The following is a 14,211-nucleotide window of genomic DNA, read 5'->3' as shown; positions in this document are numbered from 1 at the left end:
TTGCTTTCAAAGGTACCTTTGTCCATTGCCTCACTTCTAATGGGTTAAGTCTCGGAATAAGGTTTTTTTTAAAACCAGAAATTGATTTGAATTGGATATGAGGCAGGCAGCACAGGACACAAGGTAAGCATTAAAATGAGCTTTTCTTCTTGGCCACATCATATGTATATAAATTACCTGTAGCACAGAGAGGTTCATTATTAATCATTTGTGCCAATAAATGTCTCATTAAATCTAACTTTCAGTTATGGAACACACAATTGTCATTATACAAATATTATTTAATTACATAATGGCTCAACTATTAAGAAATCTGTATTTAACTGATATTCACATCGTATTCATAAAAATGCTTTATCCTAGGGACTATTTGAGAATTCTGCAATCTTTGGATTAAAGACAGGAGTATTTTTACTGATTGTATTTGGATAAGTCATGTTGTCTCTATAATAAGGTATGTTGATATTAAAAAATGATTAAACATTTTCAAGGAAGAGATGCTTTATATTCACCTACCTTTCATCTCCGTACTATGAATTATATATCATTCCTTCACGTCTATATCCTCAATGCTTTTCGCTCTTTGTAGGCAATTATACAGTGACCCATCCATATAGCTCATGAGATTTCTCAATTTTTCATGAATGTTCGTAAATATGGAGGAAATGAGTGCAAAATTTATAAGAAGTTGGACCGTATTCTTTTCCTGGTTGGGCAAGAGGCTGTAGTCACTTTGGTGAGTTGATTGAAGAGGATGCTGTTATAGGCTAGCTTAGAAAGGGGAGACTATCTCCATCAAGAAAGTTACTGTGGGCTAGGACATCATAAGAATCTGTGTGAGAAAAAGATCTGTAAGGCTCTTTGGACGGGAGACTCAGAATCCCATTAGGATGAATGCTGACTATCAGCTACAGAAAAGAGGGGAAAGAAAACCACTATTCTCATCATTACAAGTTTGGGGAATTATGAGAGCTGTCTCTGTCCAGGGAGGCATGGCTGATGTGGAATTTCCCTTTGTATGTTGTGGATATGTTTTATTACCATTGGCTAATAAAGAAGCTGCTTTGGCCTACAGAAGAGCAGAATATAGGTAGGGAAAATTAAATGCAAGGAGTGATGTGGGATTCCCCTCTGTATGCTCTGAATACCATTGGTGAATAAAGAAACTGGCTTGGCCTGATAGGGTAGAACAGAGCTAGGTGGAGAAAAGCAAACTGAATGCTGAGAGAAAGGAGGCAGAGTCAGGAAAATCCATGTAGCTCCACTGTAGACAGATGCCAGAACTTTAGCAGGTAAGTCACAGTCACGTGGAGATGCATAGATTTATGGAGATGGGTTAAATTGAGATATAGTGCTAACCAATAAGAATCTGAGCTAAAGGCCCAAGCAGTGTATTAAATAATATAGTTTCTGTATGATTATTTTGGGTCTGAGCTGCTGAGCAGCCAGGAAACAAACTAACGGCCTTATTACAACAAAGGAGAAAGAAAGCAGAGCTAGGGTGATGTCATGTACTCACTCAAAAAGCAAGATGTGAGTTAACAAAACAGAAGCCTCGTGGTGAAATATAAAATAATAGAAATGGGTCTAGCTAGGAATATGCCTGAGCCGTTGGCCAAACAGTGTTGTAATTAATATAGTTTCTATGTGATTTTTTGGGTCTGGGTGTCCAGGAAACAAAAGTGCAGTCTCCATTTACACATGGTATACCCAATATAGTATCAGCCCAATCAATATTAATATCCATTAATATTCAGGAACCATTGTCATGAAAGGGGAATGATGTTCTTCAGATTTGACTAAAATTTATATGACCTGAAGCACACCCTAGGCAGGCAACAGAACATAATAGCAGTTAGGCCATGTTTATGTCTGTCCTCGTTCATTCAAAGACATTTATTGGGCAGTGACTTTGATGCAAACAAACCAACAACAATAACATAAAATTGTGTAGTGTTGGGAACCCCAAATCACTTCTGTAACAACCTGTGTTAGAAGAATTATGCCACATTGAAATTAGACATTCTTATACAATTTTACTATGAATCAGTAAGGCCTCTAATTTGGTCACACTGTGTTTGATAAATAGACATAGATTTGGAAGAGAAAGGATAAAATATAGAGAAAGTCACAGATCAAAATAATAATTTAAAGATAATAAACTGAGGTTCTTAAAGGGAAAATAGAATAATAAAAAAACTATAAAAAGCTACATAAAGAAGGAAAATACACAGAGAGTTTGGATTATATATACTACTGTGATTTCGTTGGATTTTTGAACGTTATAAGCTAACTGTGGAAAGAGATTTGTTTGTGAGGGCTTCTAAGTTAAACATAAAAGTATCTTGACTTCAAAATTTGGGTCTAAGGATATCTTACTTTGGAAAAGAGGTTCTACTTTTGTTTTCATGGAAGATGAGAAGCTGTGGATTCCTTCCAGGTTAATATTATTTGATCAAGTAAGACTCAGTAAGAGGTCTTCAAGGGAGTGATGGCCCAAAGATAGAGCATTCAGAACAACTCAAGGTAACTGGTTGACTACTATAACTTCACAGATGACTACAATGCAGATATAACCATAATTCTAAATTTTCTCAGGATCCCCTTAAGATCACCAGGATCCCAATCATCAGGAAGTAGTATAGAAAACTACACCCAAATTTCCAAAACATTGTTTATAAATGTTTGTTTTAATTTAAAGGCAGTTGGTTATAAATAATTAGTTGCCATAGACAATCTCTTTCTAAAGAAAAAGGGGGATATAATGCAGAAATGAATACCTTACATTTGTCTGGATTTTGTTTATAAAAATTTGATACAAATTTAAGGTCAATTTTGTTATACTATATGTATACCTCTACTTTTGTCTAAGGTATTACATTTATGCAGTTTACTTAAAAATGTAATGTATAATTAAGAAATAGAAATTAATAGTCAGCTACAATAGTCAAACTTATAGTCATGTTAGTTAGGTTTTCTAGATATGCACAAATATATTTCAGAAGGATAGGTAATCTTCAAACAGTTCAAAGACCTAAAGAATATGGAATTAAAAATGTTTTAAGAACTTAGGCTTTTCTCTACAATGAGACATGTGTGCTTCTGGCAGCACGAATTACTTCAAAAGGATGATGGGCATTGAAGGTCCATATGGAGATTGCTTTCATTGTGGCATGGCTAGCCATTTGGACAAGAAACTGCTCTTGCCTGGACTCGTTGACAATATGCTGTATAAACTGGATATGCAAGACCCATAAAAAAATGACTGTAGATCTTGCCAAAACAAGGTGAGACTGTCCTTCAGGGTTCCTGCTTCATGGAAGAGTCTGCCAGACATTCTACAAGACACAAAGAAAACAATTGAAAAATTTTGTCAAAATAGGTGGGACAGTCCTTCAGATTTCCTGCTTCCCTGAGAAATCTGCCAGGCACTCTAGAGCTATAGGCTGAAAATAGATTTCCCAATGTTACAGAACTCTGGAAGACTGCTCAGGCAGCCAGATAACTCTGTCATTTCTAGAGTTGTGAAAGTTGCTTACAAAGCACTTCCTGTTTATTTAAGTAAGATTATATCCTTCTGGGATCTTTGATGGAATTAAAAAATAGATAGTTATAACTATAATTTTTCTTAGTTATGAAAATGGTAAATTATATATAAAACTTTAGATTCACAAAGATAGGGTAGATGATAAAGTATTTTCTTTAATTTTGCCAAATACAAATAAACTAAATATTTCAACTGTATTAATTGGTTGATACCTATTTTGTTCTATGTAATTTTACAGTGTTAAAGTTAAAACCTTTCTTTTTAATTAGACAGAAAATAGAAAATGATATATTGCGAATATGTGTTGCTTTTATTGACTGATAAATAAAACTGCTTTGGCCTATGGCAGGGCAGAATATAGCTAGGCAGGAAAGCCAAACTGAATACAGGGAGAAAGAAGGTGGAGTTGAGAGAGACACCAGCATCTACTGAAGGAGCAAGATGCCAGAACATTACTGATAAGCCATGGGGGCATGTGGTGATACACAGGTTATTAGATAAAAGTTAATTTATATGTAAGAGCTAGCTGGTAAGATCAAGAAATTATAGCTAATATTAAGCCTCACGGTGGTTATTTTGGAACTGGCAGATGGGAGAGAAATCTCCAGTTACAGTTAGCACACTGTGGCGACCTCTACAGGGTCCTTCTAACCTTGAATGGGGATCTGAGCAAAGGAAACTTTCTAAGAGGACTGCAACAGGAAGAGAATAAGTTGAAAGAATCTAAGCTGAGAGTTAAGGATGATATTTTTCAAAGTTACAAAGAGGGACTGAAGGGATGGCTCATGCTTAAGAACTCTTACTGCTCTTCCAGACACTTTGAGTTTTGTTTCTAGCACCCGAAATGGGTGGCTCCCGACTGCCTGTGACTCCAACTCCAGGGCATCTGGTGCTGTCTTTCTATGGGCACCTGAATGCACATGAATACACATGCAAGCATATACACACCCACACAGAAATACAAATAAATCTTGAAAAGGTTTTGCAAGGGAATGGAGGTGAGAGTTGAGGATCTTTTTTGATTTAGAGAATCTTGAAAGAGGCAGTCACTGAACAGGATCTGAGAACCAGAGAGACTTTTATGACACCATTGCTTCTGCTCTGGCATAGAGAACAGAAGTGATAAGGGCTCCCAAAGAACAGAGTGCTAGACACGATCTCTGAGGACAATGTTATTGATCACATTTGGTTCCATAAACCCAACCCAACTTTTCTCCTGTATCAGCAGTTTAGTGGGTTTAACTAGATTGTGTTTCTGTCCCAACCTGCATTCTGAAGCACTTATAAAAAGGCTTTATAAATCTTTCTTATAATGAATTGTGAACAACAACAAAAAAAGGCTGCTCCTCCCAGGAAAAGCTGCACCCGATTCATATATTCTGCTCAGTCTGGCCTTGTTTTCTTTCAAAGACAAGAGAACATCATAACCTTGAGCTATCTGGTAGAAATAAAAGATTGATGCAAACTTTGCTATGTAAAATTTGAAGTCTTTTTATCCAGTCCAGAAGACAATTGAATGTTACAAAACGGTGACACAGTTGAAGAGAACTTATTTTATTCAAACCCTGAGAACCTTCACCCTGAGAGAAACCTCTCTATGTGAAAATAAATAAATTAGTATATGCCTTTTTGAGAAACAAATTTCTCTATAAGTTTTGAATCTAGGAGTCTTTCTGTTTAAAAGTCCTACTGCCTCATTGTAAAAGTGCAAGAATGGATAAAGTTCCCAAGGATAGAAGTGAACAAACATGTTTATGATGAAGGGGAACTCCTGGGTCTCATTAATAAGGCATAAGAAGAAGATGAGAAGGCAACATCCATCACTATGCCTAACCTATCCAGCCTAGCCTGGACCACCAGAACAGCATGAGACTTGGGGCTAGGCACATATTCACGCAGAGAGGAGAGCTTCCTTCACAAAAGTTCATATGCTAAAATTCCACTATGACTCCACCCAAGACAAAAACCAATGAACTAGAAAGGAAAAAAGCACACAAACCAAAATGAATGAATCTACCCACCACACCAATAAGCCAAATCTTATATAATCTTAATGTCACACCAAGAAAAGTAGAATGAATACCTAGATTGTGGACTTAAGAAGTGATGAATGTTATAAATAAATAAATAAATAAATAAATAAATAAATAAATAAACAAACAAACAAGAAATCAATACAATAACATAAAGAAAAATAAAAAAAGAAGTGATGAATGTGCCCTACTCTGCATAGCTTTAACACGCATCGCTGATTTAGCATAATCTCATATTCTTCAGTCTAGCAACTTCACTAAGATTTCAGATGCACTGATTGGCAACCTAGTTACTCGGGCTCTCCAGCACCACAAGACGTGAGTCTTTTTCAGATATTATTTATTTTCTGTGCAATAGTGATTTGCCTGCATGTGTGCACATGTTCTATGGCAGGATGTGAGGACCTGCTGCTTATGGAGGTTAGAGGAGGATGTCCGATACCTGGGAACTGGAGTTAGAGATGGATGTGAGTACGGGGAACCAAACCCAGGTCCTCCATAAGAGAGCAAGTGCTCTTAATCGCCGAGTCATCTCTCCAGTCACACCATAGTAGTTTTATTCTGCGTTTACAGATAAAGAAAAAGAGGCAAAATAGACATGGTCAAAGTTACATGACTGCTACATACAGGAGATGGAGCTCGGAGCCAGCTTACCCATGATGCTTGCTGAAAGTCCAGGTTTTGGGAGATGACTCTGACTTGAAGCAGAGAAGGTCTTTCTTCTTGCTAAGAATGAGGAAGCCATTTCGTATATCTGCTTTTCTATCTCACTGAACAGATATTGATCCCAAACAAATTATCCCAGTGCAAATATAGTTTATGAGCCCTGCAGATGATTTTCACATGGAGTCTGGGTAGACGACCATTGGTCAGAAACATGAGTCAGTGCTGAGAAGAAACTAAGGGAAGGCCTCCTGTCTCCATCCCAGTCTTCCACAGCCGAGCATGGAGAGAAACCTCAGAGTGTGTTATTCTGGGGGAAATTGCATTTGGGGAGCACTGAGGATTTTCTGGCTCAAAATCCTTTTTAAGGTACTCATTGAAGGTGAATATACAAGAAGGTAGGGCTTCTGGGGAATAAAAGGTAACCAATTCTTTTGTGTATTCCTTTGTAATCTTTCTTCTATCCCTTCTTTTCTTCACCTCTATTTGTCTTCTGTCTATTTCTTCCTTTCTACCTTCACTCCATTGATTCCCCTGGGTCCCTTAAGTCTCTCATCCAGTATCCTCTCTACCTTATCGTTCCTCTTCCTCCCCCATTCAGCCCGTCAGTTGGGCAAAGTTGGCTCTATCTGGTATGACAATGCAGTGTTCCATATGCTTCTCTATCGTGGTACACATATCACACAACATAGCTTCTTTGTCATCTGTCCCTTCTACCAGACATTCCCCATCCATGGATAGAGACGTTATTGCCTTTCTTGCAGGATGCAACTTCCCCTGAACAAACACAACCCACGCAAGCCTCTCCATGTCCAATTAATGATTATGTGCTGGGTTGTCTCTAGGACAGAAGTTTCCTGAGGACACAGGAACTGTTGCCAGAGTTGAAACCCAAAGCCCATCAGTGATCATATAAACCTCCTGAAAATAGGATTTCGTGATGATAAATGGGAAACAGGGTATGTGAGGGACAGGTTGTCATATTGCGTGGACACCTGTTGGGAGCAAAGAGACGCAGTAGAATACCCCTCTCCTGTCTCTACCTTTCCCGCTATTTCTAGCAGCAATTTTCAAAAAATATATCAGGGTCCATGAGAAAATTTATCAAGAATGCAGACAGTGCTGCCTGTTAGTCATTTCTGACTCAGCAGGTCCAGAATTGGACTTTGGAACTTCCCTTTTCTTGAGAACTATGACCATAGAGCTGGAGAAGTCAGAAGACATGGTTCCTTCAGTATGAATCAGGTGTGCAACTGTCACAAAGGAAGGCCCAGGGCAGTCTTGGGACTGAATAGGTTGAAACTCACTCACTTTCAGATCATCAGGTACCCACTGCCACTCAACAGGGGCTCATCATGTACCCCTGCCCCCTCTTCCATGTTGAGCGCACTCATGGGGGGAGCCTCCTCCTCTTTCCTGCACAACCTTCTTTATGGGACTCTCTTTGGTTTGGTCAAGACTTTTTTTTTTCCTCTGCACAATAATGGTATGCTGTGTTTGTTGTGTTTTGTTTTGTAAAGGAATTTTGCAAGACGCATGATACCATGCTTGATTTCTGCTCTAAAAATAGATTTTCCCTATTGTGGCTAAATTTAAGAGGCCAAGGAAAGTGCAAGGCAACATCATCAGCTCTCTCTCCAGCAGCAGCAACACCTGGACTCCCTCACGGCATTGCTATTCCAGAAGCAGCAATGTGTCATTTAGAGGGTTCAGGAACTGAGAGAACCTCAAGCTTGTGGTTTTGGCAGCTGCCAATCACATACGGTTGCATTCCAGGGCGTGGGGTGCATCAATTCCATCTCTGATAAGCCTGTGACTTTGAATATGCTCTGTCTCCTCTCTGACCTTGGGTTCCTTACATTTCTGAAACTGAACTGTTTGGGGGAATGAAATGATAAGTCACTGAAGGACAATTTATAGGAAGAATCCTTCCCTCAATGCACAACTACCATTGGAGCAGAAAAGATGTCCTGGAGGTTGGGGAGATCAAACAAGGGGCTGGGGTGCCAAGGCTTGGGGCAGTGAAGTAGGTTTATGGGCCAAACCAAAAAGCTGAGGAACAGGCACTAAACTGAGAAAGATGGACAAATCGAATGCTGCCCTGGATTTAATAGAGACTGTGTTCTGTATTTGATGATGCATCGCCAGAAGACAGGGACATCAGAGTTGTATTTTGGAAAACGTGAGGAAGATGGAAATAGCTTGGACACAGAGTCCAGAGAAGAGATAGCTTGGAAACAAAGTCTAGAGAAGGAAATTTGGCAAAACTTCCAGAAACTCTGAGGAGCAGTGAGGATGAGAAGCAAGGACACAGAAGATATTTTGGAAGGGACAGGGCTATTACTGATCAGAAATGATTTGTAGTTGGCATATACAAATGGAATCCTCTTTGCCCAGCAGCTGCCTCCTCCTCAAGCATGCTGTCCCTAGCCAAACCCAGGGCTCTTACTCATCAGCTTTGCTCACACCCAACATCTCCTTGTCCCATCGACTATTTTGGTCCATTGTCTTCTTCTAGACCTGAGCCTAGGGCTCTCACTGTCTATCCCAGCCAAGAAGAAAGGACAACTGTATGGAAGGATACCAAAGATTTTCTGTTTTCTTCTGCAAGATAAAGCAAGGTTATTTTTGGCCCGTTTGAGAACAAATCAGATTTATTTTTTTTCTTTTCTCTTTCAGAGCCCTGTATCTGGCAGGCTTCATGCAGAGGAGTGAAAATTAGAGCTCCCATTTTCAATGCCTTGGCAGTTTTTGCTCGGTGTCAGTTTTGTTTGTCTTCCTCTGGCTGACTGTCTGCTGTGTCTCAGGGTTGTTGACTTCTTTCAGAGGTTGCTCTCAAGCCAAGGAAAGTAAAACCAAGCCCTCATGTAGGAGGATGGGTGGCTTGGATCAGACAGAAGGAAAAGGAGGAAGGAGAGGAACTGATCCCCGCAGTCTGCATTCCATGCAGCCCTGCTCCCAGACTCATATTAACTCTGCAATTCATACGAGTCCCTTGATCAGAGATACTGGGATTTTATGGGAGTCTCCTATCATGGAACTCACACTGTCAGGACTTAAGCTTCCTTTTCTCTGCTTGATTGATGGATTCAAAAGTTTATCAGTGTGCTCTGAAACTATGGACTTGGGGGTTATAAATTCAGACTATCAGTACCCAGGCTGACTGTGTTACTTAATCTCAATAGACCTCAATTTTGATGATCTGTGCACTGGGGTATGAATAGGATCTTCAGGGAAAGTGAGTTCCATGGGATGCCTCTCATAAGGGTTTTGAGGACTACCTAGAGTCCCACTGTTGACTGACCAGCAAGTGGATAAGTACACCTATGAAAGCCATTCTGCCGTTTATACCCAGTGGCTAGGTACTGGCTTGCTACTACAATTTTGTGATCAGCTTATGGTATTTCTAAAAAGTTGTAAATTTCTTTCAATCCTTTTCTTAAAAGAACCTTTTGTTTCCTTCTCTTCTTCTCTTCCACTATGTTTTTTCACTTAAGGCAGTTAATTTAGCATGGAAAACTGTGTTAATAGCTACCGGGTGACTTCTTCTTGGATTGCACACATCCTTCTGTCCATCCATTTTTAGGCAAAGGCACATCTGAATACTACTCGAAACTCCTTTTCTCTCTCAGTAAAACACAGCACGACCATTTGTATGTGCTTGCACGCACACTTCTTCCTGGATAGCACTGCCTAAATTCTAATTAAACACTTCCTATGTTTTTACTGGTTGACTGTTTAACAATTTCCTAAATGTTTATATTAGTTCTAGTCCCAGTCATCCCTCAACACTTTTGAGTGGAAACTTTGCTGCTTGCTATAGAGAGGGCCCTTCCGACGTTTTTGGTCTATGAACATTGCTTAACGGTTAGCGTAATAGTAATTTTTTTTTTAAATGCCATTGAATGAGTACCTGTTACATTGAGAAGTTTATTTGGCTTACTTCCAATATTTACCTTGACCACGAGTTTCATGCTCATTCTCCTGAAGAAAACTAAAACACTGAGGGTAAAGGGTTAATGTCATCCAGCCAAGATAGAGAAGCTGAGATGATGATCAAAGACAAATAGCTTCATGTTCAGTATAATTTTTTTATCATATTATCAAGATGCATCAACTCTGGGGCAAGAGATAGCCCTCTGTCTCTTTACATCTGCAATTCCTGGCACATATGCATTCAGTGCCTGCAAATATTCGTTGATACATGCAAATAATCACATACATGTGAGAGCAGATGATTGTTTTCTTCATTATCATGGAACATGTGACCCACACCCAGGTTTTCCCAACAACGGAAAAGGATAGTGGTAGATGGGCAGTGAACTCAAGTATCTCTTGTCCAAGTTCCAATGGGGAGGAAGATCTCCAAGAGCACAGTAGAGGACAGCCTTCTGGATCTGGATCTTTGACAATCAGATGCATTCCAGCTCTGCCTGGCCTACCTTGCTTCGCAGGGACCAGTGACCTCCAGAATGGAGTGTGTTTGAATATGAATGAGGTTCTTACTAGTAAGCTAAGTGAATAGCTGGCATCTGTTCACTGTTACTCTCAGTCCACGAGCCTTAGTTTCCCAGAACTATGAATTGCGACACAATGAACAAAGCAAAACACCAGTTTACTTCACAGTTACCCCAGCTCACTTCTAATATTAACACCAAGCGCACCATGTCAGGAGAAAACCATCAACTGGATTCTCCAGGCTTACCCAAGGTTATTCACTGGAAAGCACTGATGATGACCATGGAAGCCCTTCTTTCTGCTCAGTTTCAGTACCATAAGTGGGTTAAAGTCTCCAAAATTACAGGAAAGGCTTGTATGTCTGTGCAGCTGCCTAAGTATGCCTGCATGTTGGAGAGGGCAATACTGTGAACTCAAAAATTTATTCATATTCAATGGAGTATGAAGGGTTAAACAAGTTTATTTGTGCTGCTCGTGAATTACACTGAGGGGGGGTTGTTAAAAAGAAGATAATATTCCTTTGTCAAGTAATTTTAGAAAGTCCTTCGAAAAATAAAGCATTTTTTCATTGCAGAATTTCTCAGTGTCTCTGAAAGGCCAATGTGCCCTGTGATATACAAAGATAAACATGGTACCCTGTAATTAGCATAATCTTCTTACTCATGATGCTTTTCCTCGGCAGCAAAAAAAAAAAAAATCCTAGGATATTAAAACTTAAACTAATGTCTATACTTGGGGAAAAGAACATCCACAGAGACAGAAAAAGAAATAATTAGACTCTGGTCCTTTGTATGCAAAGATTTTACACTGAATGGAACAATTCCAGATCAGTCTAAGTGGCCCTTGTCTGCAGGTTCCCATATGAATTAGAAATCCCCCCATATGTAACACAAGCTGACCTCAAGCTTATGATCTGCTCACTTCAGCTTCTGATTTCTTGGTGCTAGGTTTAAGGGCAGGTGCCACACCTCTCAGCTCTGATATTCTTCCTCTTAATTGTTCTACAAGGAAGCTGTGTTGTTCCCTGTGCTCGATGAAGATCTCTTCTGTGCCTGTGGGTTAGGAAAAGGGCACACAGAGACTAGGCAGGCTCTAGAAACATAGTAGCAGAGGAGACACAGCTTCTATTCCTATTTTTTATTTCCTGCTTCCAAATGAACTATGTTCAACAAACTGCTTAAAAGGCAAGGGTATCCTACCTGTGTTACTGGCCCTTCGGTTGATAACTAGGAAACAGAGGCTCACATTGGCCAGAGGCTTTACAAAGCTACAAACACGGGACATTCAGTGTACAAAAGTCATAGTCAGTATTATACTACTCAAGCTTTCGAAACGCTGCAAAATCCTGCTCTATGTCACGGTGGGAACATTGTGGGTGGCTCCCCTCAAATGCCCATTCTAAAGAGCAGGAGATCGTAATTGGTGCCAGGAGTGGACTGATTTCAGGCCCACCCAGAAGTCAACCCCGGCTAAATTTGGGCCAAGTTTATTTTCCTTTTCCCTTTGAGTGTGATAGTGGGAGGAGAAGGCCGCACAGGAAGTACTGCAGACACACAGGGGCCCCAAGGGGGTGGGGGTGGCAGTCGCAGAGAAGCCAGCCAAGCTTGACACATCATCCCTCTGCACTCACCCAGCCATAGGATGTTTATATTCCCGCTGCTCCTTAAGGATTGAGAACTGACTCAGGAAAGGCAAATGTAGCCATAAAAGATGGAGGGGCCAGAGACAAAAGAGTAGACCCTGTGCCAGGCTGTCCAAGAGAAGATAAACTATGGAAAGTAGGCTCAATACTGAACAAAAAGGACATGGGTCTAACTGTCCTCAAGTTTAAATAAAGCTCCTCAGGGCCATGAATTTGAGTTCTCTTCTGTTCATATCAGACACTAAGGATTCAGTTACCTGTGGATAAAGGAGAGATTACAGCCACCTTGAGACACAATGAGTACATGATTTTATATAAAATTGCCATAGAGAACATATGTTAGATGGTTAATACAATATGAATTGTCATGTGTATAAATGATCTCGTATATGTTTATTGCATTCCAATTACATTTGCTACATGAAAAATTATGGAGGAGTGAATAATTGGGTGAGAGTCAGAAGGTTACTCCTTGCATGGACTGACACCCTCAGAAGCTATCTGACATCATTGCACAGACCCTGATCCCTCACCTGAGTGACGGTCTTTGTAACTGTTTAAAATGAGGCATATGTGTACATCCAAGTAAAGAAGGTCTTTCCATGTTATTCATTGCTGATAAAATGAAATGAGAATGCTCTATAAAGTATGAGCCTGTTTTCTGCACTGAAAAATATTTATACATAAATTATATATATATACACACACATATATGTGATTTTAAAAGCAAAAAAACAACAAACAAAGAAAACAAACTCTAGCTATGTATGTAAATGTACGTGTCCTTATTTGGATATGTTTGTGGCTTCCAGAGAAGAACATGTATTTGTCTGAATGGAATAGGGGATTTGGAAAGGAAAAAAAATACTAAGGAAAAATGATATGTTATTTTGTTTTATAGTTTCTACTTTTTCATGGTTCTCTTTTCCCTGTCTCTGTCTCTGTCTCTGTCTCTGTTTCTGTCTCTCTCTCTCTCTCTCTCTCTCTCTCTCTCTCTCTCTCTCTCTCGTGTGTGTGTGTGTGTGCGTGCATGTATGTGTTGCAGAAATAAAAGGAATTTGAGTTAAAACCAGAATGAAAGTGAAGGCAGATGGGCCTCTGACACTTGATCCCTTCTCCAGAACTCTGGGACGGCTTGGCAGCAGGACTGTTTTTCCAGCTGGCAATCATTTTACTTTCTTGCCCCAAATCCCAGGCAGAGCTCATAGCCAGCCAGAGGGCAAAAGACCTGCTTTGTACAAAGACAGCCACCCTCCCTTAGAAAAGGGGTGTTGTGTTTATGGCCGAGCATGAGGTGAGTGGGGCTAAGGGAGTCTCGAGAAGGTGGAGAGAAGCTGACAGGGCCTAATACTGAAACAGATGTGTTACGGTGTCAGAGCCTCACGGTTTAGAATAAAGACAGAAGTACACTCAATTCAAATGAAAGGTTGGTAAAAGTCCATCATAGGATCTAGAATTATCTGGGTAAGTAGATACTGATGGAGGAAGGAGAAACATTCTACCTCAACTCATGCCATGCCAGCTCCAAAGATTAACCATCACAAATCTACCCCTTGTCAATGTTACCTCTAAACATGTCACTTTTAAATTTTAACTTTGCACTCTTGGATCCCGCAGAGAGAGGCTCATGTCTATCACTTAATACAAAATCCATTGAGCTAACTTAAAATGTCCCCATAGTTTTGAAAAGTTTCAATGGTATTCAAATGCCCAAAGTGTCTTCTGAGGTGGTGCACAGATAAATGGAGATGGGTTAGTTTAGGATATAATAGTTAGTTAGAAATATGCTTAAGCTATTGGCCAAATAGTATTGCAAATGATATAGTTTCTGTGTGATTATTTTGGGTCTAAGCGGCTGGGAATGGATG

Source organism: Microtus ochrogaster, chromosome 4, assembly GCF_000317375.1.
Source record: "Microtus ochrogaster isolate Prairie Vole_2 chromosome 4, MicOch1.0, whole genome shotgun sequence".
Taxonomy (NCBI): Eukaryota; Metazoa; Chordata; class Mammalia; order Rodentia; family Cricetidae; genus Microtus; species Microtus ochrogaster.
This window is presented reverse-complemented; position numbering follows the sequence as displayed.